Source organism: Schistocerca americana, chromosome 3 (assembly GCF_021461395.2).
Source record: "Schistocerca americana isolate TAMUIC-IGC-003095 chromosome 3, iqSchAmer2.1, whole genome shotgun sequence".
NCBI lineage: Eukaryota > Metazoa > Arthropoda > Insecta > Orthoptera > Acrididae > Schistocerca > Schistocerca americana.
Genome location: NC_060121.1, coordinates 960,640,386 through 960,667,805, shown reverse-complemented (window position 1 = coordinate 960,667,805; position 27,420 = coordinate 960,640,386). Strand labels below are relative to the sequence as shown.

Here is a 27,420-nt window from a genome sequence, read left to right as displayed (position 1 = left end):
TGTCACATCTGAATAAGAGGGCTGGCAGTGGTGGTGGCGACAAAAAAGCAAAATATGAAGACAGCCAGAGGTCCCAGGCAGTCACCGATCCGAATACTAACGTTGTTGCTTAACTTGGGTGATCGGACGAGAACGGTTCATTTTTTTTTTTTTTTTTTTTTCTTTTTCTTCTTCATTTATTTAGTTAGTTTTCGGAATTTAGCGCTGCTACAAAACAGTAGGCTCTGACGCATTTCAAGAACGCATCTGTCGATTCGAAGTGTTTCGTTATTTCCAACGAGTTCCTAGCACTATTCCTCGGCGCATTCTTACTCAAACTGAGTTCATTACTGTAATTTCGTGTCTTATGTTTAGTGCAGTACTTTAAAATGCTTGTGGAAGCATCTTTGTCACACCTGAAAGTTAGTATGAAAAAGAGGCCTGGCAGGTGTAGCGACGCAAAAATTAAAAAATGAGATAGAGCCAACAGCACCTTTTTTTTTTTTTTTTTTTTTTTTTTTAAAACGTAATAAACTTTTATTTACAAAATAACAAATACAGTCATAAGATTCCAAGGTATTTTCAATTTCAATTTCAGTTAGTTATCGAGTCTTTTTCTTTTCTTTACTGATATGCCCGGTGTTCCCAGGCGGTCACCCATCCAAGTACTAACCGGGCCCGATGTTGCTTAACTTCGGTGATCGGACGAGAACCGGTGTATTCAACATGGTATGGCCGTTGGCGTCCTTATAATGTAGCCGCACTGCAGAAGAAGCGTTCGGCCCTTCTCCCGACACACGCATTCGCCGTTTTCCGTGGCACATTTGACGCAAGGCACGTCCTTCCACCGCCACGTGGGTGACACGCACAACACAGCTGCTCGTTGCACCGCCTGTCATTCGTTTGGTGCGTGCGGCCTCCGACACCCGCGGGGGGCGCACCTTGTTCTTGTTATCCGGCGCAGGGCCGGGCGTCGGGGGGACTGCGCGGGGTGTGGCAGTGTCCTGCTGGACCGGCGGAGGCTTTCTCACCTGCCTGACACGCGCCGCGCTTCCAGATATTTGCGTAATTTGCGCGGTGCATTCTCGCCTGTCCCCCCTTCCGTCCCGACTTGTCCCGACTGCCGCTCGCTGCCGCTCGGGTCGCGCTCCATATGACCGCACAAGCACGAGAAACATCTGCGAGATGGGCGCGGGCCGAACCGGCGTGTCCGAGACGCCGTGTGCGGCCGTTCGGAGCTACTAGAGTAGAGCAGCGATGCGCTGGAAAGGTGCGAAAACACGGACAGAGGACACAGGAGGTTCAACAAAGCATCCATCTCCTCTAGAGGCGAAAGATAAATTTTTGTTTACAAATTTGCAGATGTGCACTGCTGCAAAACAATATGCCCTGACGTATTTCACAACATTTCTGTCGTTTCATACTGTTTTGTTATTTCCAGAGACTCTGGAAATCTTCCTTGGCACACTCTTCTTCAAACTGAGTGCCCTAATATCGTATCTTTTGTTTATTACAACAGATTTAAGTCATTGTGGAAACATCGTTGTCACATCTGAATAAGAGGGCTGGCAGTGGTGGTGGCGACAAAAAAGCAAAATATGAAGACAGCCAGAGGTCCCAGGCAGTCACCGATCCGAATACTAACGTTGTTGCTTAACTTGGGTGATCGGACGAGAACGGTTCATTTTTTTTTTTTTTTTTTCTTTTTCTTCTTCATTTATTTAGTTAGTTTTCGGAATTTAGCGCTGCTACAAAACAGTAGGCTCTGACGCATTTCAAGAACGCATCTGTCGATTCGAAGTGTTTCGTTATTTCCAACGAGTTCCTAGCACTATTCCTCGGCGCATTCTTACTCAAACTGAGTTCATTACTGTAATTTCGTGTCTTATGTTTAGTGCAGTACTTTAAAATGCTTGTGGAAGCATCTTTGTCACACCTGAAAGTTAGTATGAAAAAGAGGCCTGGCAGGTGTAGCGACGCAAAAATTAAAAAATGAGATAGAGCCAACAGCACCTTTTTTTTTTTTTTTTTTTTTCAAACGTAATAAACTTTTATTTACAAAATAACAAATACAGTCATGAGATTCCAAGGTATTTTCAATTTCAGTTAGTTATCGAGTCTTTTTCTTTTCTTTACTGATATGTAACTTTGTTGCAATTGTCTGTTTCATTATATTTTGTGCATTTGCAGGTTGATTTACACTGTTGCACTGATTTGTAAGTCAGTGGAGCAAGAATATTTCATTTTTCAGTTTTGTTTGCGTTTTTGTTAAATTTTATGGGTTATTGATTCAAACACTTCTAAGTTCTTTACTTTAGGTCGAGTTTTTGGTCTGGTGCCATTATGTGGCTTGTAGCTATTATTAGAGATGTCTTATTGGCTAAGGCTTACATTTAAGAGACAAAGGACAATGACAAATATGTATGAAAGAATATTATATATATATAGCGAGGTGTCCACGAGATGGTGGTTGAGGGGAAGAGAGCGAGAGAGGGAGAGAGAGAGAGACAGAGAGAGAGAGAGAGAGAGAGAGAGAGAGAGAGAGAGAGAGTGAGAGGGCGATACGGAACACATTTGAAACATATTTAAAGAATAATTCTATAAGTGGACAACTATATTCTAGATAAGTTTAACATGATTAAATATGGATTGAATATAGATGTTTCTTTTGTTAGTCTACTCACATAGTCATCTTCGGCGTAGTGATGTTTCGCACATTTTTAAGAACGCTACCTGGATATGCCCTATATGTGTAGCCGTAGCACTGCGGACACTGTTGTTGCACTGCACAAATTTTATACCGAACTCACATTTAACACACAACACTTTGGGGGCGTTGGAGGGTCTCTGCATCGGTGACGACGGAGGCGTGGAGGACTAGGGGGGGGCGTGGTTTGGCGGCAGCGGTGTCGGCGGCGTCGGCGGCGCCGGCGGCGTCGGCGGCGGCGGCGACGGCGGCGGCATCGGCAGCGGCGGCGGCGGCGGCGGCGGCGGCGGAGACGTCGGAGGCGGTCGTGGCGTGTGGGGACGGAGGGCGTCCTTGAAGGCGGCGTCCAGCGCTATCTGAAGGTAGTTCTGGAACGTCTGCCTGTAGTTGTTTTTCCGCTTGGCTCGCTTGTGTTCCTCCCAGAGATCGGTGAGGAACTGCACTCCGTCCGTTTGTTTTTTTGCGATTATGGCGTGCGCTGTCATCGCGAACGTCCACATGGTCGCGACGCGTTTGGGACGTGGGAAACATTTTGCAGCCGGGATCGTGAGGGCTGTGGCTTCTATAGTTCGGTGATCCGCCCTGTTCATGAGCGCCACCATTTTCCTGCATGTCTCCCATATCGCCTGACTTGTCGGACATGTGAAGCGGTGTTCCGCGGTGTCGATCTCGTTGCACACTTCGCAGTGCGGCGACTCGCGCATGCCAATGCGCGCTAGGCGCTCGTTCGTCGGTATCTTGTTGTGTACGACTTTGTACCACGTGTCTCTAGCTTCCGGGGGTATGGCTTTCTCAGAGAGATTCTTCCAGACTTGTGGCCAGTCGTGGTCTGGAAGATTCGTCTCTGTTCTGCTTCTTCCTTGTTTGCCTCTCAGTGCACGATAGATTTTCGCTGCAGTTCTCATCTCTTTCACTGCTAGCGTGGATGAGATGTAGCTACTGTCCATTACTATCTGCTTCAAGTAGCGCATCTTGTAGGGTATTCTACTGACATCTACCGGCGCTTCCCCGGAATCGGGTCTGTGTTCTTTCAGTAGAGACGACGTGGTACAGTCTACACTTCTGTCCTCCATTTGTAGAGCTCGGTGGAGCAACAGTGCCGCGCATTTTCTCGTGACATCTATCAGGCCCAGCCCCCCTTCTTCTCTAGGGAGAGTGCTGGTGACTTGCGACACTTTGAGAATTTCCCGCCTCCACAGCAGGTAGTATACAGCGCTTCCTATAGACTTCCCTATTTCTGTTGGTACGTTCATGACTTGTGCCATGTACCAAGCCTTCGCCAGGATCGTTTCGTTGATCAGCTGTGCTTTCTGATCCAACGTCAGGTTTCTGTTGGCGTGTGTCCTGACGAGTCCTCTCGTGGTGTTCAGGATGTTCCGCCAGTTCTCTGCGGCCATTTTGAGTGGGCAGGCCTGCAGCTGAACACCTAGAACTTTATATTTGTCGGTCACCTGGTACCATGGTCTGGCCTCTCTCAGTTTCCCGTTCCCTATCGGGACGAGCACGGTTTTTTTGGGGTTGGTTTTCGCCCCAGATGCCTTCCCAAAAGACTCTATTATTGGGAGGACTTTGTCGATGTCCTCTTTACCGTCCACGAAAATGCTCAAGTCATCGGCATATGCCATACATGTCACGTTTATATCGTTCAGCTTGTAGCCGTTGACGGTGGCAGCGAGTTTCCTGAGGACTGGGTCGAGGGCTACTGTGAATAGTGCCATCGACAGTGGGCACCCTTGCCTCACAGATTTCCCCAGTTTTATCGGCGTAGATGTCCAGCCGTTTACAGTAACTCTTGACGTGGCATTTGTTAACATGTTTTTGATGACTTGAGCGAATTCGGAGCCAAAACCCAGTCTTGCCAAGGTCTTCAGCAGGTACCGGTGACCGATCCTGTCGAAGGCCTTTTGGAAGTCTACAGAGATGATCGCTGCAGTCGCTCTGTTGGATGCGGCGTGGGCTATAACGTCTCTGTACGTGCAGACGGCGTCGAAAATGTTTCTGCCTAACACTGCACATGTCTGCCATGGGCTGATTGCTTTTTTGAGGGCGAGCTTCATATTTTCCGCGACGCATTTCGCTACGAGCTTGTAGTCCGCATTTAGGAGGGTAATTGGGCGGAAGTCTGTTAACGTTTTTGGCGCCTTATTTTTCGGTACCAGAGTGATGGTCCCTTCCAGGAACGGAGGTGGTATCTCCTTCCCGTCCAGAATTTCGTTCACAATTTCTGTTATTATTCCACCTACTTTGTCCCAGCAGGTGGCGTAGAATTCTGACGGTAATCCGTCCGCTCCTGGGGCTTTGCCGTTGGCGCAGGTTTTGAGGACGGCTCTCACTTCATCCTCTGACACAGCTTCCGTCAGCAAAGCGCGATCGGTGTCGTTCAGCCGTCTGCGCGTTCCTTGTAGTAGTTTTGCTGTTTCTGCGTCATTCGGTTCCTCTGCCTTGAAGAGATCAGAGAAGTGGTCTTCTACGTGACGCATCATGTCCCTCCTAGTTGTTATTTTGCGGCCAGCTGCGTCGCTAAGCTCTCTTACAGCTCTGTTTTGTGCCCTCTCCCTCTCTCTATGCAGGTGGTGCAGTGTGGCAGGTTCGTCTTCAGTGGCGCCGTGTGTCTGGCTGCGGACGACGACGCCTTTCATCTGTTGACGCCTGATATTCAGTAGTCGCGCCTTTATTCCTCTCACTCGCGTGAGAAGCAGGTCGTCGTCTGGAGGACAGTTGAGCGCGTCCTTCAGACACTGCGTGTAAAAGTCTGCCGTGCTCTTCCTCCAGAAAGCCTTTTCCGCACTGTGCCTTATCAGCGTCTTCCTTATGTGTGGTTTTCCAGATGCGACCCACCATTGTGTGGTGGACGGATATTGTCGTCGCGTCTGTAAACTTTCTTCTAGTGTGAGCGCTATCTCCTGCTGTAGTTTGGCGTCACTTAGATGTTCCGTGTTAAGTTTCCACGCTGATCTTCCTCCTGATATTTTATTCGTTGGCAGCTGGAGCTTGCAAATGTAGGCACAGTGGTCGGAGAAGATCACAGGGCAGACTTCCACACGTGACACAGAGGTGGCCAACTCTCTGGTCACATATATCCTGTCAAGCCTGCTTCTTCCGCGGTTGTGGAAGTACGTGAATTCCGTTGTGTTGGGATATAATAGACGCCAAGAATCACGTAGATTCAGTTTTCTTAGCAGTTCCTGCAGCTCCATGCACAGATTAGGTACCGGGACTTGATCTTCCGGAGCAGACACGCAGTTGAAATCGCCTCCCAGCACAACATTGCTGTTGTTGCGTGGAAGGAGTGCACAAATATCTTCATTGAAGAACTGGCTTCTGGCCCTCTTGTTTTCTGTGCCTGACGGCGCATAGATGTTGACAAAGTACGTCCCAGCTATTTTGATTGCTATTCCACGGCCGTCAGTCAGGGTCTTGATGTCCTCTGTGTCGATACCATTCCTCACCATTACAGCAGTGCCAGTTCTCGTTTCTGCGTCAATGTTCGTGAAGACGTCGAATCCCGGTACTTGTTCCAAGTCCGTGGTGACGACTTCTTGTAATATCGCTACATCGGCAGCTCGGTGCTGCAGGAACTCCGTGAGGGCGTCTATCTTCACAACCGAATTCATTTTATTGACATTGCACGTGATGACGTTATAGCCAGAGCGTTCCTGCATTTAAGCGCTATGTGGAGGCGGGGGTTGAACTTGCTGTGGGCGGTCCGGCCGTAGGACTAGGTCCTCCGGTTCGGTGGTTTGTTTTCGCGCGTTTTCGGGCGAGATGTCCGACGCTTCCCCGTCGGAGGTCTCCATCCTCTCGTCGTTTGAGCTGCTGCTGCGGCTTCTCCGCCTGTTACGCCGCCTTTTGGCTTTGGACGCCGGTTGCGGCTGCTCGTTGGACTCCTTCGGTTCGTCGTCGGCCTCCTTCAAGATGCGGGCGAGTTTGGTCACCTGCTTCTTGATGGCGATCTCGCGCGCCTCGGTGTACGAGGTGGGCGTGGACTCTGCGCTGGGCCCGGCCAGCTGGCTGCCGTGAATGACAGCCTCAGCTGACGGCTGGGCGGGCGCGGCGGCGCGCGTGACCTTCACCCGCCGGGCGGCGGGGGAGGGGGCGGCCGCCGGCTCGGCCTCCATTGTGGTCTCGTTGTCCGAGTCGGAGCTCAGGTGCCGCTTCTCCCCTGCGCTGACCGCGGCGGCCGCCGCTGGGGCCGGTGTTGCCGGCTGGGCGGCCTCGGCTGGCGCGGCAGGCGCCGCTGCTTCCGCTACGGCAGGCTCGTCGTTGGCGCGCGGGCTCTGGCCCGACAAAATTCCGGCGTAACTTGCCGCCTGCTCCGCTGCGTTGTCCGCGTTTTCGCGCGGCAGCTGAGCCACCCTCTTATTTTTGGGGCAGCTGCTCCTCATGTGTTCAGTCGAACTGCAGATGGAGCACGTCGGTGGTTGTCCGCTATATTGGACAACACCTCTGTGTCCTCCTATTACAATAAACGACGGCACGTGTTTTCGTAGGACCATCCTGACGGACCTAACACCAGAGTCCACTTTATACCGGTGCCCAGTACCCCAGAAGTCTCTCGTTACAGAGAGAACCTCACCGTACAGCTTGAAGTAGCGTGCAACTTCCTCATTTGGCACCTCGAAGGGGAGGTTATACACCTTTATGTTCCTCACGCCGTGTCCGGCGTACGTTATTTTTACATCGCTGACGCGGCCATCTCTGTGTTTAAATTTTCTCACACCACCGCTTACGTTTACAAGCGTCTCGCATCTCACGTCCGTTTTCAACTTCAGAAAGAGGCTAAGCAGCGTGAAATCAAGCTGCAACCCCTCTAATTCGTCCTCCTGAATTTTAAGTTCGTGAAACATCCACTCCTCTATATCGAAGGAGGACGGCCGTTCGTGTTCACGATCAAACGCGCACTGAATCGTCGTACTTGAGCGATTAAACGTTGTCATTTTTTCCGTAGAGCACTCACCAAATCGTTGATACACGAAACACGATCGCCTACGGCGAGACGGCTACGGCTGGCGCGGCGCGGGAGCCGGCAGGCGGCGGGCGCGGGCGCGGCGCGGTGGGATGCCGGGCAGGGACGGCTCGGCGGCCGGTAATCCTCGACTACCTGGGACGCACAATAGCGAGCGGCACACGTGTTCACAGGCGGGCAGCCAGCCAAGTACTAACCGGGCCCGATGTTGCTTAACTTCGGTGATCGGACGAGAACCGGTGTATTCAACATGGTATGGCCGTTGGCGTCCTTATAATGTGGCCGCACGGCAGAAGAAGCTTTCGCCCCTTCTCCCAACACACGCAATCGCCGTTTTCCGTGGCACATTTGACGCAAAGCACGTCCTTCCACCGCCACGTGGGTGACACGCACAACACAGCTGCTCGTTGCACCGCCTGTCATTCGTTTGGTGCGTGCGGCCTCCGACACTCGCGGGAGACGCACCTTGTTCTTGTTATCCGGCGCAGGGCCGGGCGTCGGGGGGGACTGCGCGGGGTGTGGCAGTGTCCTGCTGGACCGGCGGAAGCTTTCTCACCTGGCTGACACGCGCCGCGCTTCCAGATATTTGCGTAATTTGCGCGTTGCATCCTCGCCTGTCGTGTCCCCTCCCCTTCCGTCCCGACTTGTCCCGACTTTGCTCGACTGCCGCTCGCTGCCGCTCGGGTCGCGCTCCATATGACCGCACAAGCACGAGAAACATCTGCGAGATGGGCGCGGGCCGAACCGGCGTGTCCGAGACGCCGTGTGCGGCCGTTCGGAGGTACTAGAGCAGCGCTGTGCCGTGCCATGGAAAGGCGCGAAAACAAGGACACAAGACACAGGAGGTTCGACAAAGCATCCATCTCTTCTAGCGACGAAAGATAAATTGTTGTTTACAACTTTGCAGTTGTGCACTGCTACAAAACAATGTGCCCTGACGTATTTCACAACATTTCTGTCGTTTCATACTGTTTCGTTATTTCCAGAGACTCTTTGGAAATCTTCCTTGGCACACTCTTCTTCAAACTGAGTGCCCTAATATCGTATCTTTTGTTTATTACAACAGATTTAAGTCATTGTGGAAACATCGTTGTCACATCTGAAAAAGAGGGCTGGCAGTGGTGGTGGCGACAAAAAAGCAAAATATGAAGACAGCCACAGGTCCCAGACAGTCACCGATCCGAATACTAACGTTGTTGCTTAACTTGGGTGATCGGACGAAAACGGTTCATTTTTTTTTTTTATTTATTTATTTATTTAGTTAGTTTTCGGAATTTAGCGCTGCTACAAAACAGTAGGCTCTGACGGATTTCAAGAACACATCTGTCGATTCGTAGTGTTTCGTTATTTCCAACGAGTTCCTAGCACTCTTCCTCCGCGCATTCTTGCTCAAACTGAGTTCATTACTGCAATTTCGTGTCTTACGTTTAGTACAGTACTTTAAAATGCTTGTGGAAGCATCTTTGTCACACCTGAAAGTTAGTATGAAAAAGAGGGCTGGCAGGTGTAGCGACCCAAAAATTAAAAAATGAGACAGAGCCAACAGCACCTTTTTTTTTTTTTTAAACGTAATAAACTTTTATTTACAAAATAACAAATACAGTCATGAGATTCCAAGGTATTTTCAATTTCAGTTAGTTATCGAGTCTTTTTCTTTTCTTTACTGATATGTAACTTTGTTGCAATTGTCTGTTTCATTATATTTTGTGCATTTGCAGGTAATTTACACTGTTGCACTGATTTGTAAGTCAGTGGAGCAAGAATATTTCATTTTTCAGTTTTGTTTGCGTTTTTGTTAAATTTTATGGGTTATTGATTCAAACACTTCTAAGTTCTTTGCTTTAGGTCGAGTTTTTGGTCTGGTGCCATTATGTGGCTTGTAGCTATTATTAGAGATGTCTTATTGGCTAAGGCTTACATTTAAGAGACAAAGGACAATGACAAATATGTATGAAAGAATATTATATATATATAGCGAGGTGTCCACGAGATGGTGGTTGAGGGGAGGAGAGCGAGAGAGGGAGAGAGAGAGAAATAGAGAGACAGAGAGAGAGAGAGAGAGAGAGAGAGAGAGAGAGAGAGAGAGGGCGATACGGAACACATTTGAAACATAATTAAAGAATAATTCTATAAGTGGACAACTATATTCTAGATTAAGTTTAACATGATTAAATATGGATTGAATATAGATGTTTCTTTTGTTAGTCTACTCACATAGTCATCTTCGGCGTAGTGATGTTTCGCACATTTTTAAGAACGCTACCTGGATATGCCCTATATGTGTAGCCGTAGCACTGCGGACACTGTTGTTGCACTGCACAAATTTTATACCGAACTCACATTTAACACACAACACTTTGGGGGCGTTGGAGGGTCTCTGCATCGGTGACGACGGAGGCGTGGAGGACTAGGGGGGGGCGTGGTGTGGCGGCAGCGGTGTCGGCGGCGTCGGCGGCGTCGGCGGCGCCGGCGGCGTCGGCGGCGGTGGCAGCGGCGGCGGCGACGGCGGCGGCAGCGGCAGCGGCGGCGGCGGCGGCGGCGGCGGCGGCGGCGGAGACGTCGGAGGCGGTCGTGGCGTGTGGGGACGGAGGGCGTCCTTGAAGGCGGCGTCCAGCGCTATCTGAAGGTAGTTCTGGAACGTCTGCCTGTAGTTGTTTTTCCGCTTGGCTCGCTTGTGTTCCTCCCAGAGATCGGTGAGGAACTGCACTCCGTCCGTTTCTTTTTTCGCGATTATGGCGTGCGCTGTCATCGCGAACGTCCACATGGTCGCGACGCGTTTGGGACGTGGGAAACATTTTGCAGCCGGGATCGTGAGGGCTGTGGCTTCTATAGTTCGGTGATCCGCCCTGTTCATGAGCGCCACCATTTTCCTGCATGTCTCCCATATCGCCTGACTTGTCGGACATGTGAAGCGGTGTTCCGCGGTGTCGATCTCGTTGCACACTTCGCAGTGCGGCGACTCGCGCATGCCAATGCGCGCTAGGCGCTCGTTCGTCGGTATCTTGTTGTGTACGACTTTGTACCACGTGTCTCTAGCTTCCGGGGGTATGGCTTTCTCAGAGAGATTCTTCCAGACTTGTGGCCAGTCGTGGTCTGGAAGATTCGTCTCTGTTCTGCTTCTTCCTTGTTTGCCTCTCAGTGCACGGTAGATTTTCGCTGCAGTTCTCATCTCTTTCACTGCTAGCGTGGATGAGATGTAGCTACTGTCCATTACTATCTGCTTCAAGTAGCGCATCTTGTAGGGTATTCTACTGACATCTACCGGCGCTTCCCCGGAATCGGGTCTGTGTTCTTTCAGTAGAGACGACGTGGTACAGTCTACACTTCTGTCCTCCATTTGTAGAGCTCGGTGGAGCAACAGTGCCGCGCATTTTCTCGTGACATCTATCAGGCCCAGCCCCCCTTCTTCTCTAGGGAGGGTGCTGGTGGCTTGCGACACTTTGAGAATTTCCCGCCTCCACAGCAGGTAGTATACAGCGCTTCCTATAGACTTCCCTATTTCTGTTGGTACGTTCATGACTTGTGCCATGTACCAAGCCTTCGCCAGGATCGTTTCGTTGATCAGCTGTGCTTTCTGATCCAACGTCAGGTTTCTGTTGGCGTGTGTCCTGACCAGCCCTCTGGTGGTGTTCAGGATGTTCCGCCAGTTCTCTGCGGCCATTTTGAGTGGGCAGGCCTGCAGCTGAACACCTAGAACTTTATATTTGTCGGTCACCTGGTACCATGGTCTGGCCTCTCTCAGTTTCCCGTTCCCTATCGGGACGAGCACGGTTTTTTTGGGGTTGGTTTTCGCCCCAGATGCCTTCCCAAAAGACTCTATTATTGGGAGGACTTTGTCGATGTCCTCTTTACCGTCCACGAAAATGCTCAAGTCATCGGCATATGCCATACATGTCACGTTTATATCGTTCAGCTTGTAGCCGTTGACGGTGGCAGCGAGTTTCCTGAGGACTGGGTCGAGGGCTACTGTGAATAGTGCCATCGACAGTGGGCACCCTTGCCTCACAGATTTCCCCAGTTTTATCGGCGTAGATGTCCAGCCGTTTACAGTAACTCTTGACGTGGCATTTGTTAACATGTTTTTGATGACTTGAGCGAATTCGGAGCCAAAACCCAGTCTTGCCAAGGTCTTCAGCAGGTACCGGTGACCGATCCTGTCGAAGGCCTTTTGGAAGTCTACAGAGATGATCGCTGCAGTCGCTCTGTTGGATGCGGCGTGGGCTATAACGTCTCTGTACGTGCAGACGGCGTCGAAAATGTTTCTGCCTAACACTGCACATGTCTGCCATGGGCTGATTGCTTTTTTGAGGGCGAGCTTCATATTTTCCGCGACGCATTTCGCTACGAGCTTGTAGTCCGCATTTAGGAGGGTAATTGGGCGGAAGTCTGTTAACGTTTTTGGCGCCTTATTTTTCGGTACCAGAGTGATGGTCCCTTCCAGGAACGGAGGTGGTATCTCCTTCCCGTCCAGAATTTCGTTCACAATTTCTGTTATTATTCCACCTACTTTGTCCCAGCAGGTGGCATAGAATTCTGACGGTAATCCGTCCGCTCCTGGGGCTTTGCCGTTGGCGCAGGTTTTGAGGACGGCTCTCACTTCATCCTCTGACACAGCTTCCGTCAGCAAAGCGCGATCGGTGTCGTTCAGCCGTCTGCGCGTTCCTTGTAGTAGTTTTGCTGTTTCTGCGTCATCTGGTTCCTCTGCCTTGAAGAGATCAGAGAAGTGGTCTTCTACGTGACGCATCATGTCCCTCCTAGTTGTTATTTTGCGGCCAGCTGCGTCGCTAAGCTCTCTTACAGCTCTGTTTTGTGCCCTCTCCCTCTCTCTATGCAGGTGGTGCAGTGTGGCAGGTTCGTCTTCAGTGGCGCCGTGTGTCTGACTGCGGACGACGACGCCTTTCATCTGTTGACGCCTGGTATTCAGTAGTCGCGCCTTTATTCCTCTCACTCGCGTGAGAAGCAGGTCGTCGTCTGGAGGACAGTTGAGCGCGTCCTTCAGACACTGCGTGTAAAAGTCTGCCGTGCTCTTCCTCCAGAAAGCCTTTTCCGCACTGTGCCTTATCAGCGTCTTCCTTATGTGTGGTTTTCCAGATGCGACCCACCATTGTGTGGTGGACGGATATTGTCGTCGCGTCTGTAAACTTTCTTCTAGTGTGAGCGCTATCTCCTGCTGTAGTTTGGCGTCACTTAGATGTTCCGTGTTAAGTTTCCACGCTGATCTTCCTCCTGATATTTTATTCGTTGGCAGCTGGAGCTTGCAAATGTAGGCACAGTGGTCGGAGAAGATCACAGGGCAGACTTCCACACGTGACACAGAGGTGGCCAACTCTCTGGTCACATAAATCCTGTCAAGCGTGCTTCTTCCGCGGTTGTGGAAGTACGTGAATTCCGTTGTGTTGGGATATAATAGACGCCAAGAATCACGTAGATTCAGTTTTCTTAGCAGTTCCTGCAGCTCCATGCACAGATTAGGTACCGGGACTTGATCTTCTGGAGCAGACACGCAGTTGAAATCGCCTCCCAGCACAACATTGCTGTTGTTGCGTGGAAGGAGTGCACAAATATCTTCATTGAAGAACTGGCTTCTGGCCCTCTTGTTTTCTGTGCCTGACGGCGCATAGATGTTGACAAAGTACGTCCCAGCTATTTTGATTGCTATTCCACGGCCGTCAGTCAGGGTCTTGATGTCCTCTGTGTCGATACCATTCCTCACCATTACAGCAGTGCCAGTTCTCGTTTCTGCGTCAATGTTCGTGAAGACGTCGAATCCCGGTACTTGTTCCAAGTCCGTGGTGACGACTTCTTGTAGTATCGCTACATCGGCAGCTCGGTGCTGCAGGAACTCCGTGAGGGCGTCTATCTTCACAACCGAATTCATTTTATTGACATTGCACGTGATGACGTTATAGCCAGAGCGTTCCTGCATTTAAGCGCTATGTGGAGGCGGGGGTTGAACTTGCTGTGGGCGGTCCGGCCGTAGGACTAGGTCCTCCGGTTCGGTGGTTTGTTTTCGCGCGTTTTCGGGCGAGATGTCCGACGCTTCCCCGTCGGAGGTCTCCATCCTCTCGTCGTTTGAGCTGCTGCTGCGGCTTCTCCGCCTGTTACGCCGCCTTTTGGCTTTGGACGCCGGTTGCGGCTGCTCGTTGGACTCCTTCGGTTCGTCGTCGGCCTCCTTCAAGATGCGGGCGAGTTTGGTCACCTGCTTCTTGATGGCGATCTCGCGCGCCTCGGTGTACGAGGTGGGCGTGGACTCTGCGCTGGGCCCGGCCAGCTGGCTGCCGTGAATGACAGCCTCAGCTGACGGCTGGGCGGGCGCGGCGGCGCGCGTGACCTTCACCCGCCGGGCGGCGGGGGAGGGGGCGGCCGCCGGCTCGGCCTCCATTGTGGTCTCGTTGTCCGAGTCGGAGCTCAGGTGCCGCTTCTCCCCTGCGCTGACCGCGGCGGCAGCCGCTGGGGCCGGTGTTGCCGGCTGGGCGGCCTCGGCTGGCGCGGCAGGCGCCGCTGCTTCCGCTACGGCAGGCTCGTCGTTGGCGCGCGGGCTCTGGCCCGACAAAATTCCGGCGTAACTTGCCGCCTGCTCCGCTGCGTTGTCCGCGTTTTCGCGCGGCAGCTGAGCCACCCTCTTATTTTTGGGGCAGCTGCTCCTCATGTGTTCAGTCGAACTGCAGATGGAGCACGTCGGTGGTTGTCCGCTATATTGGACAACACCTCTGTGTCCTCCTATTACAATAAACGACGGCACGTGTTTTCGTAGGACCATCCTGACGGACCTAACACCAGAGTCCACTTTATACCGGTGCCCAGTACCCCAGAAGTCTCTCGTTACAGAGAGAACCTCACCGTACAGCTTGAAGTAGCGTGCAACTTCCTCATTTGGCACCTCGAAGGGGAGGTTATACACCTTTATGTTCCTCACGCCGTGTCCGGCGTACGTTATTTTTACATCGCTGACGCGGCCATCTCTGTGTTTAAATTTTCTCACACCACCGCTTACGTTTACAAGCGTCTCGCATCTCACGTCCGTTTTCAATTTCAGAAAGAGGCTAAGCAGCGTGAAATCTAGCTGCAACCCCTCTAATTCGTCCTCCTGAATTTTAAGTTCGTGAAACATCCACTCCTCTATATCGAAGGAGGACGGCCGTTCGTGTTCACGATCAAACGCGCACTGAATCGTCGTACTTGAGCGATTAAACGTTGTCATTTTTTCCGTGGAGCACTCACCAAATCGTTGAAACACGAAACACGATCGCCTACGGCGAGACGGCTACGGCTGGCGCGGCGCGGGAGCCGGCAGGCGGCGGGCGCGGGCGCGGCGCGGTGGGATGCCGGGCAGGGACGGCTCGGCGGCCGGTAATCCTCGACTACCTGGGACGCACAATAGCGAGCGGCACCCGGTGTTCCCAGGCGGTCACCCATCCAAGTACTAACCGGGCCCGATGTTGCTTAACTTCGGTGATCGGACGAGAACCGGTGTATTCAACATGGTATGGCCGTTGGCGTCCTTATAATGTAGCCGCACTGCAGAAGAAGCGTTCGGCCCTTCTCCCGACACACGCATTCGCCGTTTTCCGTGGCACATTTGACGCAAGGCACGTCCTTCCACCGCCACGTGGGTGACACGCACAACACAGCTGCTCGTTGCACCGCCTGTCATTCGTTTGGTGCGTGCGGCCTCCGACACCCGCGGGGGGCGCACCTTGTTCTTGTTATCCGGCGCAGGGCCGGGCGTCGGGGGGACTGCGCGGGGTGTGGCAGTGTCCTGCTGGACCGGCGGAGGCTTTCTCACCTGCCTGACACGCGCCGCGCTTCCAGATATTTGCGTAATTTGCGCGGTGCATTCTCGCCTGTCCCCCCTTCCGTCCCGACTTGTCCCGACTGCCGCTCGCTGCCGCTCGGGTCGCGCTCCATATGACCGCACAAGCACGAGAAACATCTGCGAGATGGGCGCGGGCCGAACCGGCGTGTCCGAGACGCCGTGTGCGGCCGTTCGGAGCTACTAGAGTAGAGCAGCGATGCGCTCGAAAGGTGCGAAAACACGGACAGAGGACACAGGAGGTTCAACAAAGCATCCATCTCCTCTAGAGGCGAAAGATAAATTTTTGTTTACAAATTTGCAGATGTGCACTGCTGCAAAACAATATGCCCTGACGTATTTCACAACATTTCTGTCGTTTCATACTGTTTTGTTATTTCCAGAGACTCTGGAAATCTTCCTTGGCACACTCTTCTTCAAACTGAGTGCCCTAATATCGTATCTTTTGTTTATTACAACAGATTTAAGTCATTGTGGAAACATCGTTGTCACATCTGAATAAGAGGGCTGGCAGTGGTGGTGGCGACAAAAAAGCAAAATATGAAGACAGCCAGAGGTCCCAGGCAGTCACCGATCCGAATACTAACGTTGTTGCTTAACTTGGGTGATCGGACGAGAACGGTTCATTTTTTTTTTTTTTTTTTTCTTTTTCTTCTTCATTTATTTAGTTAGTTTTCGGAATTTAGCGCTGCTACAAAACAGTAGGCTCTGACGCATTTCAAGAACGCATCTGTCGATTCGAAGTGTTTCGTTATTTCCAACGAGTTCCTAGCACTATTCCTCGGCGCATTCTTACTCAAACTGAGTTCATTACTGTAATTTCGTGTCTTATGTTTAGTGCAGTACTTTAAAATGCTTGTGGAAGCATCTTTGTCACACCTGAAAGTTAGTATGAAAAAGAGGCCTGGCAGGTGTAGCGACGCAAAAATTAAAAAATGAGATAGAGCCAACAGCACCCGGTGTTCCCAGGCGGTCACCCATCCAAGTACTAACCGGGCCCGATGTTGCTTAACTTCGGTGATCGGACGAGAACCGGTGTATTCAACATGGTATGGCCGTTGGCGTCCTTATAATGTAGCCGCACTGCAGAAGAAGCGTTCGGCCCTTCTCCCGACACACGCATTCGCCGTTTTCCGTGGCACATTTGACGCAAGGCACGTCCTTCCACCGCCACGTGGGTGACACGCACAACACAGCTGCTCGTTGCACCGCCTGTCATTCGTTTGGTGCGTGCGGCCTCCGACACCCGCGGGGGGCGCACCTTGTTCTTGTTATCCGGCGCAGGGCCGGGCGTCGGGGGGACTGCGCGGGGTGTGGCAGTGTCCTGCTGGACCGGCGGAGGCTTTCTCACCTGCCTGACACGCGCCGCGCTTCCAGATATTTGCGTAATTTGCGCGGTGCATTCTCGCCTGTCCCCCCTTCCGTCCGCCGCTCGCTGCCGCTCGGGTCGCGCTCCATATGACCGCACAAGCACGAGAAACATCTGCGAGATGGGCGCGGGCCGAACCGGCGTGTCCGAGACACCGTGTGCGGCCGTTCGGAGCTACTAGAGTAGAGCAGCGATGCGCTCGAAAGGTGCGAAAACACGGACAGAGGACACAGGAGGTTCAACAAAGCATCCATCTCCTCTAGAGGCGAAAGATAAATTTTTGTTTACAAATTTGCAGATGTGCACTGCTGCAAAACAATATGCCCTGACGTATTTCACAACATTTCTGTCGTTTCATACTGTTTTGTTATTTCCAGAGACTCTGGAAATCTTCCTTGGCACACTCTTCTTCAAACTGAGTGCCCTAATATCGTATCTTTTGTTTATTACAACAGATTTAAGTCATTGTGGAAACATCGTTGTCACATCTGAATAAGAGGGCTGGCAGTGGTGGTGGCGACAAAAAAGCAAAATATGAAGACAGCCAGAGGTCCCAGGCAGTCACCGATCCGAATACTAACGTTGTTGCTTAACTTGGGTGATCGGACGAGAACGGTTCATTTTTTTTTTTTTTTTCTTTTTCTTCTTCATTTATTTAGTTAGTTTTCGGAATTTAGCGCTGCTACAAAACAGTAGGCTCTGACGCATTTCAAGAACGCATCTGTCGATTCGAAGTGTTTCGTTATTTCCAACGAGTTCCTAGCACTATTCCTCGGCGCATTCTTACTCAAACTGAGTTCATTACTGTAATTTCGTGTCTTATGTTTAGTGCAGTACTTTAAAATGCTTGTGGAAGCATCTTTGTCACACCTGAAAGTTAGTATGAAAAAGAGGCCTGGCAGGTGTAGCGACGCAAAAATTAAAAAATGAGATAGAGCCAACAGCACCTTTTTTTTTTTTTTTTTTGTAACGTATATAAACTTTTATTTACAATTTTTAACAAATACATATCTTTACATGAAATTGTATATTTTCTCGTTTTCAGTTCTGATTGTTCTTTTAGTAGTCTCTTGGCTGAGTTACAACACTTTTATTCACTGAGTGTCCTTTATTTAAATTTTCCCTTCAATGCTTATGGTTTTTTATACAAAAAAAGAAACTGCATTACTTTGATTTTATTTTTTTTTTTAAATTGAATTTAAATTAATTTTAATTTTTTTTTTTTTCCGTATGGTATTTGAATACACCTATTTTGACATGTTCGCTATGTGTTTGCCAAAGGCTAAAGGAGAATATGGGCCAGAACTTCTATGTGCATAAATGATGAATGGGGAAGTTATTTAGTGTACTGTGTGAGAGTGGACGCAACAGTTCCACGGAAAATTTGGGGCAGAGAAAGTCTAAAGTTAGAATTATTGTAAATCGCAAAGGAGTATGCAACGTTTTGGCACATGATGCGCCGAACTTTATAAATGTATATAACTATATCTATACACACGGATACATCAAAGGAATAAACACAAACAAACACAAAAAAAAAAAACATACAAAAACAACAAAAAAAAAAAAGATTATAGAAGAGAGAGAGAGAGAGAGAGAGAGAGAGAGGGGAAAAAAAAACGTACCTTGAATGGAGATGGCGAGAGAACACATTAATTACATGAAATACACTGTTTGACATTTCGCTGTTACCTTGGAACACGTCTTGTATCCTTTGCACTAAATTAATAACTGATCATTTCCTTTTGCCTGCTTTATTTGGCTATTGGGCACTGGACACTGTATGGCTATGATTGGCACACGTCACTCTCACTTTGGCACTGCTACACGTACCCACTTTCACTCTGCGCGCATTTTCACAACACTTTCTCGATGCACCACTCTTGCCGTCGGGGCTTTGGAGGGATTGGTGGGCGACGTCCTCAGCGACTGGGGTTTGGGTGTTGTGGGAGGGCGTCGGTCACGTCGTGTTGAAGGCGTCTCGGAAGGCGGCGTCCAGCGGGACCTGCAGGAAGTTCTGGAAGGTCTCGCGGTACTTGGAGCGTTGTTTGGCCCTCCTGTGTTCCTCCCACAGGTCCGTGAGGAACTGCGCCTTGTCGGTCTGCCGTTTCGTGACGATGGCGTGTGCCGTCATGGCGATGATCCACATTGTGGCCAGGCGTTTCGCTTTGGGGAAAGGCTTCGCGTCCGGGACAGTGACAGCTGAGACATGTATCGCCCTCTCGTCGGTTCTGTTGATGTGGGCGATCATTTTTCTCGCTGCCGCCCATATTTCCCCGCTCTCTCTGCAGCCAAAACGATGCTCGATGGTGTCGGTCTGGTTGCAGAGCTCGCAGTTTGGGGATTCCCGCATTTTTATGCGTGCCAGTTTTTCGTTTGTCGGCACTGTTTTGTGGATGATTTTATACCACGTGTCCCTGGCGTGCTCAGGAAGTGTCCGTTCCGAGACATTCTTCCAGACCTGTGGCCAGTCATGGTCTGGAAAACTCGTCTCTATTTTGGACTTTCTTGCCTTCCCCCTCAGAGCGCTGTAGATGTTCCTCGCCGTTCTTTGCTGTGGGTTGGCAACGACCGCGGTGATGTAACTCTTGTCGATTGCCATCTGTTTTATGTGCCGCAACTTGAATGGTATGTTCGTAGTGTCTACAGGAGCCTCTTCAGATTCAGGTTTATATTGGTTTATCAGGCTGGACGTTATACTGTTGTTGTTCTGGTTTGCCATTTTCATCGCACGGTGTAGAAGCAGTGCCGCGCATTTCGTCTTAACGTCAGTCAGACCAAGTCCGCCTTCGTCCCTTGACAGGAAACACGTCGCCTGGGAGACCTTGAAGATTTCCCGCCTCCACAGCAAGTAGTACGCCGCACTTCCTATCGCTCGCGCAATTTCCGTCGGAGCACATAGTATTTGCGCCATGTACCACGCTTTCGACAGGATTGTTTCGTTTACTAACTGCACTCTTTGGCTCAGCGTCAGGTTCCGGTTCGCGTGTATCCTCACGAGCCCTCTCGTTGTGTTCAAGACGCTGCGCCAGTTTTGTGCTGCCATTTTCAAAGGGCACTGCTGTAGTTCCACTCCGAGTGCCCTATGGTTGTTTGTCACTCGGTACCACTGTCTCGCTGGTCGCATTCTGCCGTTGCCTATTGGTAGTAGCACTGTCTTCCTCGGATTCGTTTTGGCACCTGAAGCCTTTTCGAAGGATTCCATGATAGGCTGGATTATTCCTAGTTCTTCTTCGTTTTGGATGAATATGCCCATGTCGTCAGCATAGGCCGTGCATACGATGTTTGTTGCACCCATTGTGTATCCTCCGATTTCGGCTGTTAGTTTTCGTAGTAGTGGGTCGAGGGCTATTGTGAAAAGTGCCATCGATAATGGACATCCTTGCCTGACGGATCTTCCCAGTCTTATTGACTTGGAAGTCCATCCGTTTACTGTTATTTTTGAGGTGGCATTTGTAATGACGTTCTTGATTGTTCTTCCGAATTTTGGTCCGAATCCGAGGCGTGCGATAGTTTTCAGCAGGTACCGGTGACTGATCCTGTCGAAAGCCTTGTGGAAATCGACAGAGATTACGGCTGCGGGTCTCCTCGTTGTTGCTGCGTGGGCTATGATGTCCCTGTATGTGCAGACGGCGTCGAAGATGTTCCTGCCAAGCACTGCACAGGTTTGCCATGGGCTAATAGCTTTCTGTAGCGCGACCTTGATGTTTGCAGCCAGGCACTTTGCTGCTATTTTGTAATCTGAATTTAAGAGGGTTATTGGCCGAAAGTCTTCAATTTTGATGGCTGCCTTCGTTTTGGGGATCAGAATCACCGTCCCTTGGAGGAATTTTGATGGCAATTCTGTCCCGTTGAGAACTTCGTTTACTATTTCTGTGATTATTCCGCCGACTGTGCCCCAGAGCGCAGCGTAGAATTCTGATGGGATTCCGTCTGCGCCTGGTGCTCTTCCGTTTCTGCTGTCTTTGATGGCGGCTTTCACCTCATCGTCTGTGACGTTTTCGTTGAGTAGTGCCCGGTCTGCATTGGTGAGGATCCGACGGGTTTCTTGCAGGATCCTCGCCATTTCTCCGTCGTCATTTTCCTCTCCTCGGAACAGGTCGTTGAAATGGTCTTCGACGTGGCTCATAATGTCTTTCTTCGTCGTTAACCTGTTCCCGTCCTTGTCGACGAGTTGCCTTACTTGTTTGCTACTAGCCCTCTGTCTCTCCCTGTGCAGGTGGTGCAGCGTGGCAGGTTCATCTTCCATTTCGCCGTTTGTCTGGCTACGGGCGACGACTCCTCTCATTTTGTCTCTTTTCAGGCTCAGTATACGTGCTTTGAGTCTTCTTATCCGCGGCAGAAACAGTTCGTCGTCCGCGGGGGCGTCCATTGCGTCTCGTAGGCATCTGGTGTAGAAGTCTGCCGTGTTTCTTTTCCAGAAAGCCTTCTCAGCGCTGTGCCTTATGAGTTCCCGTCTTACTTGCGGTTTGGCGTGTTCTACCCACCACTCAGTAGTGGAATTGTATTCGCCTCGCCGCTCTCTGCATGCCTGGATCGTGTCGGCAATTTCCTGTTTCAGCTTCCCGTCCGTGAGGTGGCTTGTGTTTAGCTTCCACGTTCCTCTACCTGCTGGAAGCTTGCTTCTCGGTAGACGGAGTTTGCACTGATAGGCACAGTGATCTGAGAAGATCACAGGGCAGACTTCTACTTGTGTCACAGAGGTGGCCATCTCTCTGTTTACGTATACTCTATCGATTCTGCTTCTGCCGCGGTTATACAGGTACGTGAACACTGTGTGGTTTTGGTGTAGTAGACGCCAGGTGTCTGCTAATTTTAGACGCCTAACTAGATCCTGCAGTTCGGCGCACAAGTTGGGTACCGGGATCTGGTCTTCGGGTGAAATTACACAGTTGAAGTCACCTGCCAGGACGACGTTGTTGCTGTGAACTAGTAGCTCGCAGATGTCCTCGTTGTAAAATTTGCTCCTGGCACGCTTGTTTTCCGTTCCCGACGGAGCGTAAATGTTTACAAAATCAGTGTCTTCCACCTTCACCGCTATTCCGCGTCCGTCGGGCATCATTTTCGCGTCGCCGAATTCGAGGCCGTGCCTGATTAGTGTGGCAGTTCCGCAGCGAGTTTCTGCGTCGATGTTGCAGATGACTTCGTATCCCGGTACCTGTTCTATAGCCGTCGTGACCACCTCCTGTAACATAGCCACGTCTGGGGCTTTGTGCTGCAGGAAGTCAATTAGTGCATCTAATTTTAGTGCGGCGGTCATTCGGTTCACGTTACACGTAATTACACTGTATACTGAGCCCGAGCCCTGTTGCATTTAAACACTTTGTGGAGGCGGGTCTGTGGAGTGCTGTGGCCGTTCCGGCCGCAGGACTACGTCCTCTGCTTTAGGGGTTGTAGCCTTTTTGGTTGCGGATGCCGTATCTGACTCCTCTGACTCAGATACGTCCATCTTTTCGTCTTTTTCGCGGCTGAGACTTCGCCGCTTGCTCCGTCGCTTTTTGGCTTTCCCCGCGGCCGGGACGTCCACGTTGTTTTCTTTGGGCTCGCCTTCTGATTCCTTCAGAATGCGGGCCAGTTTCGTGACTTGCTTTTTGATTGCAAGCTCACGCATCTCGCTGTATGGCGTGGCGGCGTCGGCGCTGGGCCCGGCCTGGGCGGCAGGGCTGTCGGCAGGCGCAGCTGTCGGCTGGGCGGGTGCGCTGACCTCCGCGATCCTCGGCCGCCGGGCGACGGGCGAGGGGGTGGGGGCCATGGCTGCGTCAGTCTCCATTGTACTTTCGCCCTCCGAGTCGGAGCTCAGCTGACGTTTCTCACCCGCGCTACCTGCGACGGCCGGGGCCGGTGCAGGGACGGGCGCAGGGGGTGGGGTAGCCGCTGGGCTCTCCGTGGCGGCGGCTGGCGGCGCTGCCGCTTCCGCTGGGGCCGTCTCGTGAACACGTGGAGCTTCGCGCGTTACCGCTCCAGCGTAGCTGGCAGTGGCGGTTTCTTGAGGTGCCTCCGCGGCTTCTGTGCGCGGCAATTGCGCCGGACGCCTGCTCCTCGGACACGTTGCCCTCATGTGCTCCGTGGAGCTGCAGATGGAGCACGTCTGGGGCTGGCCGTTGTATTGCACGACCCCCCTATGCCCACCGATCGTTACAAACGAAGGCACGTGCTTTTTTAGCACCATCGTCACTGCTCTGACGCCCGAGTCCACTTTGTACCGGTGGCCAGCACCCCAGAACTCGCGGTTCACGGAGATTACTTCGCCATAAAGACGCAAGTAACGTCCCACTTCGTCGTCAGGCACTTCAAATGGTAGGTTGTACACCTTCAAATGACGCACACCATATCCGGCGAAGGAGATCTTCACGTCACTCACTGCGCCGTCTCTGTGCTTGAATTTTCGTATTCCACCGTGTGTGGACACGAGGGTTTCACACCGTATTAGTGTTGTCAACTTGATAAACAAGCTATACAACGTAAAATCGAGCATCAGCCCCTCCAGTTCCTCCTCCTCTATACGAAGTTCGTCAAACATCCATTCTTCGATTTCGTAGGCCGTCGGCCTCACGTACTCTCGATCGAATTGCAATTGCAACGTCGTGTTCGAGCGGTTATACGTCGTCATCGTCACTTACCGAATCGTTGTATCGTGCGTTGAAAACGAACAGCTACGGCTGGCGCGGCGCGGGAGCCGGCAGGCGGCGGGCGCGGGCGCGGCGCGGTGGGATGTCGGGCGGGGACGGCTCGGCGGCCGGTGATCCTCGACTACCTGGGACGCACAATAGCGAGCGGCACACGTGTTGCCAGGCGGGCAGCCAGCCAAGTACTAACCGGGCCCGATGTTGCTTAACTTCGGTGATCGGACGAGAACCGGTGTATTCAACATGGTATGGCCGTTGGCGCCCTTATAATGTAGCCGCACTGCAGAAGAAGCGTTCGGCCCTTCTCCCGACACACGCATTCGCCGTTTTCCGTGGCACATTTGACGCAAGGCACGTCCTTCCACCGCCACGTGGGTGACACGCACAACACAGCTGCTCGTTGCACCGCCTGTCATTCGTTTGGTGCGTGCGGCCTCCGACACCCGCGGGGGGCGCACCTTGTTCTTGTTATCCGGCGCAGGGCCGGGCGTCGGGGGGACTGCGCGGGGTGTGGCAGTGTCCTGCTGGACCGGCGGAGGCTTTCTCACCTGCCTGACACGCGCCGCGCTTCCAGATATTTGCGTAATTTGCGCGGTGCATTCTCGCCTGTCCCCCCTTCCGTCCCGACTTGTCCCGACTGCCGCTCGCTGCCGCTCGGGTCGCGCTCCATATGACCGCACAAGCACGAGAAACATCTGCGAGATGGGCGCGGGCCGAACCGGCGTGTCCGAGACGCCGTGTGCGGCCGTTCGGAGCTACTAGAGTAGAGCAGCGATGCGCTCGAAAGGTGCGAAAACACGGACAGAGGACACAGGAGGTTCAACAAAGCATCCATCTCCTCTAGAGGCGAAAGATAAATTTTTGTTTACAAATTTGCAGATGTGCACTGCTGCAAAACAATATGCCCTGACGTATTTCACAACATTTCTGTCGTTTCATACTGTTTTGTTATTTCCAGAGACTCTGGAAATCTTCCTTGGCACACTCTTCTTCAAACTGAGTGCCCTAATATCGTATCTTTTGTTTATTACAACAGATTTAAGTCATTGTGGAAACATCGTTGTCACATCTGAATAAGAGGGCTGGCAGTGGTGGTGGCGACAAAAAAGCAAAATATGAAGACAGCCAGAGGTCCCAGGCAGTCACCGATCCGAATACTAACGTTGTTGCTTAACTTGGGTGATCGGACGAGAACGGTTCATTTTTTTTTTTTTTTTTTTCTTTTTCTTCTTCATTTATTTAGTTAGTTTTCGGAATTTAGCGCTGCTACAAAACAGTAGGCTCTGACGCATTTCAAGAACGCATCTGTCGATTCGAAGTGTTTCGTTATTTCCAACGAGTTCCTAGCACTATTCCTCGGCGCATTCTTACTCAAACTGAGTTCATTACTGTAATTTCGTGTCTTATGTTTAGTGCAGTACTTTAAAATGCTTGTGGAAGCATCTTTGTCACACCTGAAAGTTAGTATGAAAAAGAGGCCTGGCAGGTGTAGCGACGCAAAAATTAAAAAATGAGATAGAGCCAACAGCACCCGGTGTTCCCAGGCGGTCACCCATCCAAGTACTAACCGGGCCCGATGTTGCTTAACTTCGGTGATCGGACGAGAACCGGTGTATTCAACATGGTATGGCCGTTGGCGCCCTTATAATGTAGCCGCACTGCAGAAGAAGCGTTCGGCCCTTCTCCCGACACACGCATTCGCCGTTTTCCGTGGCACATTTGACGCAAGGCACGTCCTTCCACCGCCACGTGGGTGACACGCACAACACAGCTGCTCGTTGCACCGCCTGTCATTCGTTTGGTGCGTGCGGCCTCCGACACCCGCGGGGGGCGCACCTTGTTCTTGTTATCCGGCGCAGGGCCGGGCGTCGGGGGGACTGCGCGGGGTGTGGCAGTGTCCTGCTGGACCGGCGGAGGCTTTCTCACCTGCCTGACACGCGCCGCGCTTCCAGATATTTGCGTAATTTGCGCGGTGCATTCTCGCCTGTCCCCCCTTCCGTCCCGACTTGTCCCGACTGCCGCTCGCTGCCGCTCGGGTCGCGCTCCATATGACCGCACAAGCACGAGAAACATCTGCGAGATGGGCGCGGGCCGAACCGGCGTGTCCGAGACGCCGTGTGCGGCCGTTCGGAGCTACTAGAGTAGAGCAGCGATGCGCTGGAAAGGTGCGAAAACACGGACAGAGGACACAGGAGGTTCAACAAAGCATCCATCTCCTCTAGAGGCGAAAGATAAATTTTTGTTTACAAATTTGCAGATGTGCACTGCTGCAAAACAATATGCCCTGACGTATTTCACAACATTTCTGTCGTTTCGTACTGTTTTGTTATTTCCAGAGACTCTGGAAATCTTCCTTGGCACACTCTTCTTCAAACTGAGTGCCCTAATATCGTATCTTTTGTTTATTACAACAGATTTAAGTCATTGTGGAAACATCGTTGTCACATCTGAATAAGAGGGCTGGCAGTGGTGGTGGCGACAAAAAAGCAAAATATGAAGACAGCCAGAGGTCCCAGGCAGTCACCGATCCGAATACTAACGTTGTTGCTTAACTTGGGTGATCGGACGAGAACGGTTCATTTTTTTTTTTTTTTTTTTTTTTTTCCTTCTTCATTTATTTAGTTAGTTTTCGGAATTTAGCGCTGCTACAAAACAGTAGGCTCTGACGCATTTCAAGAACGCATCTGTCGATTCGAAGTGTTTCGTTATTTCCAACGAGTTCCTAGCACTATTCCTCGGCGCATTCTTACTCAAACTGAGTTCATTACTGTAATTTCGTGTCTTATGTTTAGTGCAGTACTTTAAAATGCTTGTGGAAGCATCTTTGTCACACCTGAAAGTTAGTATGAAAAAGAGGCCTGGCAGGTGTAGCGACGCAAAAATTAAAAAATGAGATAGAGCCAACAGCACCCGGTGTTCCCAGGCGGTCACCCATCCAAGTACTAACCGGGCCCGATGTTGCTTAACTTCGGTGATCGGACGAGAACCGGTGTATTCAACATGGTATGGCCGTTGGCGCCCTGATAATGTAGCCGCACTGCAGAAGAAGCGTTCGGCCCTTCTCCCGACACACGCATTCGCCGTTTTCCGTGGCACATTTGACGCAAGGCACGTCCTTCCACCGCCACGTGGGTGACACGCACAACACAGCTGCTCGTTGCACCGCCTGTCATTCGTTTGGTGCGTGCGGCCTCCGACACCCGCGGGGGGCGCACCTTGTTCTTGTTATCCGGCGCAGGGCCGGGCGTCGGGGGGACTGCGCGGGGTGTGGCAGTGTCCTGCTGGACCGGCGGAGGCTTTCTCACCTGCCTGACACGCGCCGCGCTTCCAGATATTTGCGTAATTTGCGCGGTGCATTCTCGCCTGTCCCCCCTTCCGTCCCGACTTGTCCCGACTGCCGCTCGCTGCCGCTCGGGTCGCGCTCCATATGACCGCACAAGCACGAGAAACATCTGCGAGATGGGCGCGGGCCGAACCGGCGTGTCCGAGACGCCGTGTGCGGCCGTTCGGAGCTACTAGAGTAGAGCAGCGATGCGCTCGAAAGGTGCGAAAACACGGACAGAGGACACAGGAGGTTCAACAAAGCATCCATCTCCTCTAGAGGCGAAAGATAAATTTTTGTTTACAAATTTGCAGATGTGCACTGCTGCAAAACAATATGCCCTGACGTATTTCACAACATTTCTGTCGTTTCATACTGTTTTGTTATTTCCAGAGACTCTGGAAATCTTCCTTGGCACACTCTTCTTCAAACTGAGTGCCCTAATATCGTATCTTTTGTTTATTACAACAGATTTAAGTCATTGTGGAAACATCGTTGTCACATCTGAATAAGAGGGCTGGCAGTGGTGGTGGCGACAAAAAAGCAAAATATGAAGACAGCCAGAGGTCCCAGGCAGTCACCGATCCGAATACTAACGTTGTTGCTTAACTTGGGTGATCGGACGAGAACGGTTCATT

The 27,420-nt window shown here is 51.5% G+C and overlaps 4 non-coding genes and 3 pseudogenes across 4 annotated transcripts; all 7 read right to left on the bottom strand.

Moving 5' to 3' along the window:
* Positions 1-603: 603 nt before the first annotated feature.
* On the bottom strand, positions 604-719 carry LOC124607709 (annotated as a pseudogene).
* Positions 720-7,801: 7,082 nt separating this feature from the next.
* LOC124607756 lies at positions 7,802-7,919 on the bottom strand (annotated as a pseudogene).
* A 7,112-nt stretch (positions 7,920-15,031) lies between these two features.
* Positions 15,032-15,150, bottom strand: LOC124608179. The gene has a single exon (XR_006978881.1). It is a non-coding gene; the product is annotated as a 5S ribosomal RNA (ribosomal RNA).
* Positions 15,151-16,409: 1,259 nt separating this feature from the next.
* Positions 16,410-16,528, bottom strand: LOC124607842. The gene has a single exon (XR_006978849.1). It is a non-coding gene; the product is annotated as a 5S ribosomal RNA (ribosomal RNA).
* A 7,074-nt stretch (positions 16,529-23,602) lies between these two features.
* LOC124607821 lies at positions 23,603-23,720 on the bottom strand (annotated as a pseudogene).
* Positions 23,721-24,979: 1,259 nt separating this feature from the next.
* On the bottom strand, positions 24,980-25,098 carry LOC124607831. The gene has a single exon (XR_006978848.1). It is a non-coding gene; the product is annotated as a 5S ribosomal RNA (ribosomal RNA).
* A 1,260-nt stretch (positions 25,099-26,358) lies between these two features.
* Positions 26,359-26,477, bottom strand: LOC124607820. The gene has a single exon (XR_006978847.1). It is a non-coding gene; the product is annotated as a 5S ribosomal RNA (ribosomal RNA).
* Between the last annotated feature and the right edge of the window lie 943 nt (positions 26,478-27,420).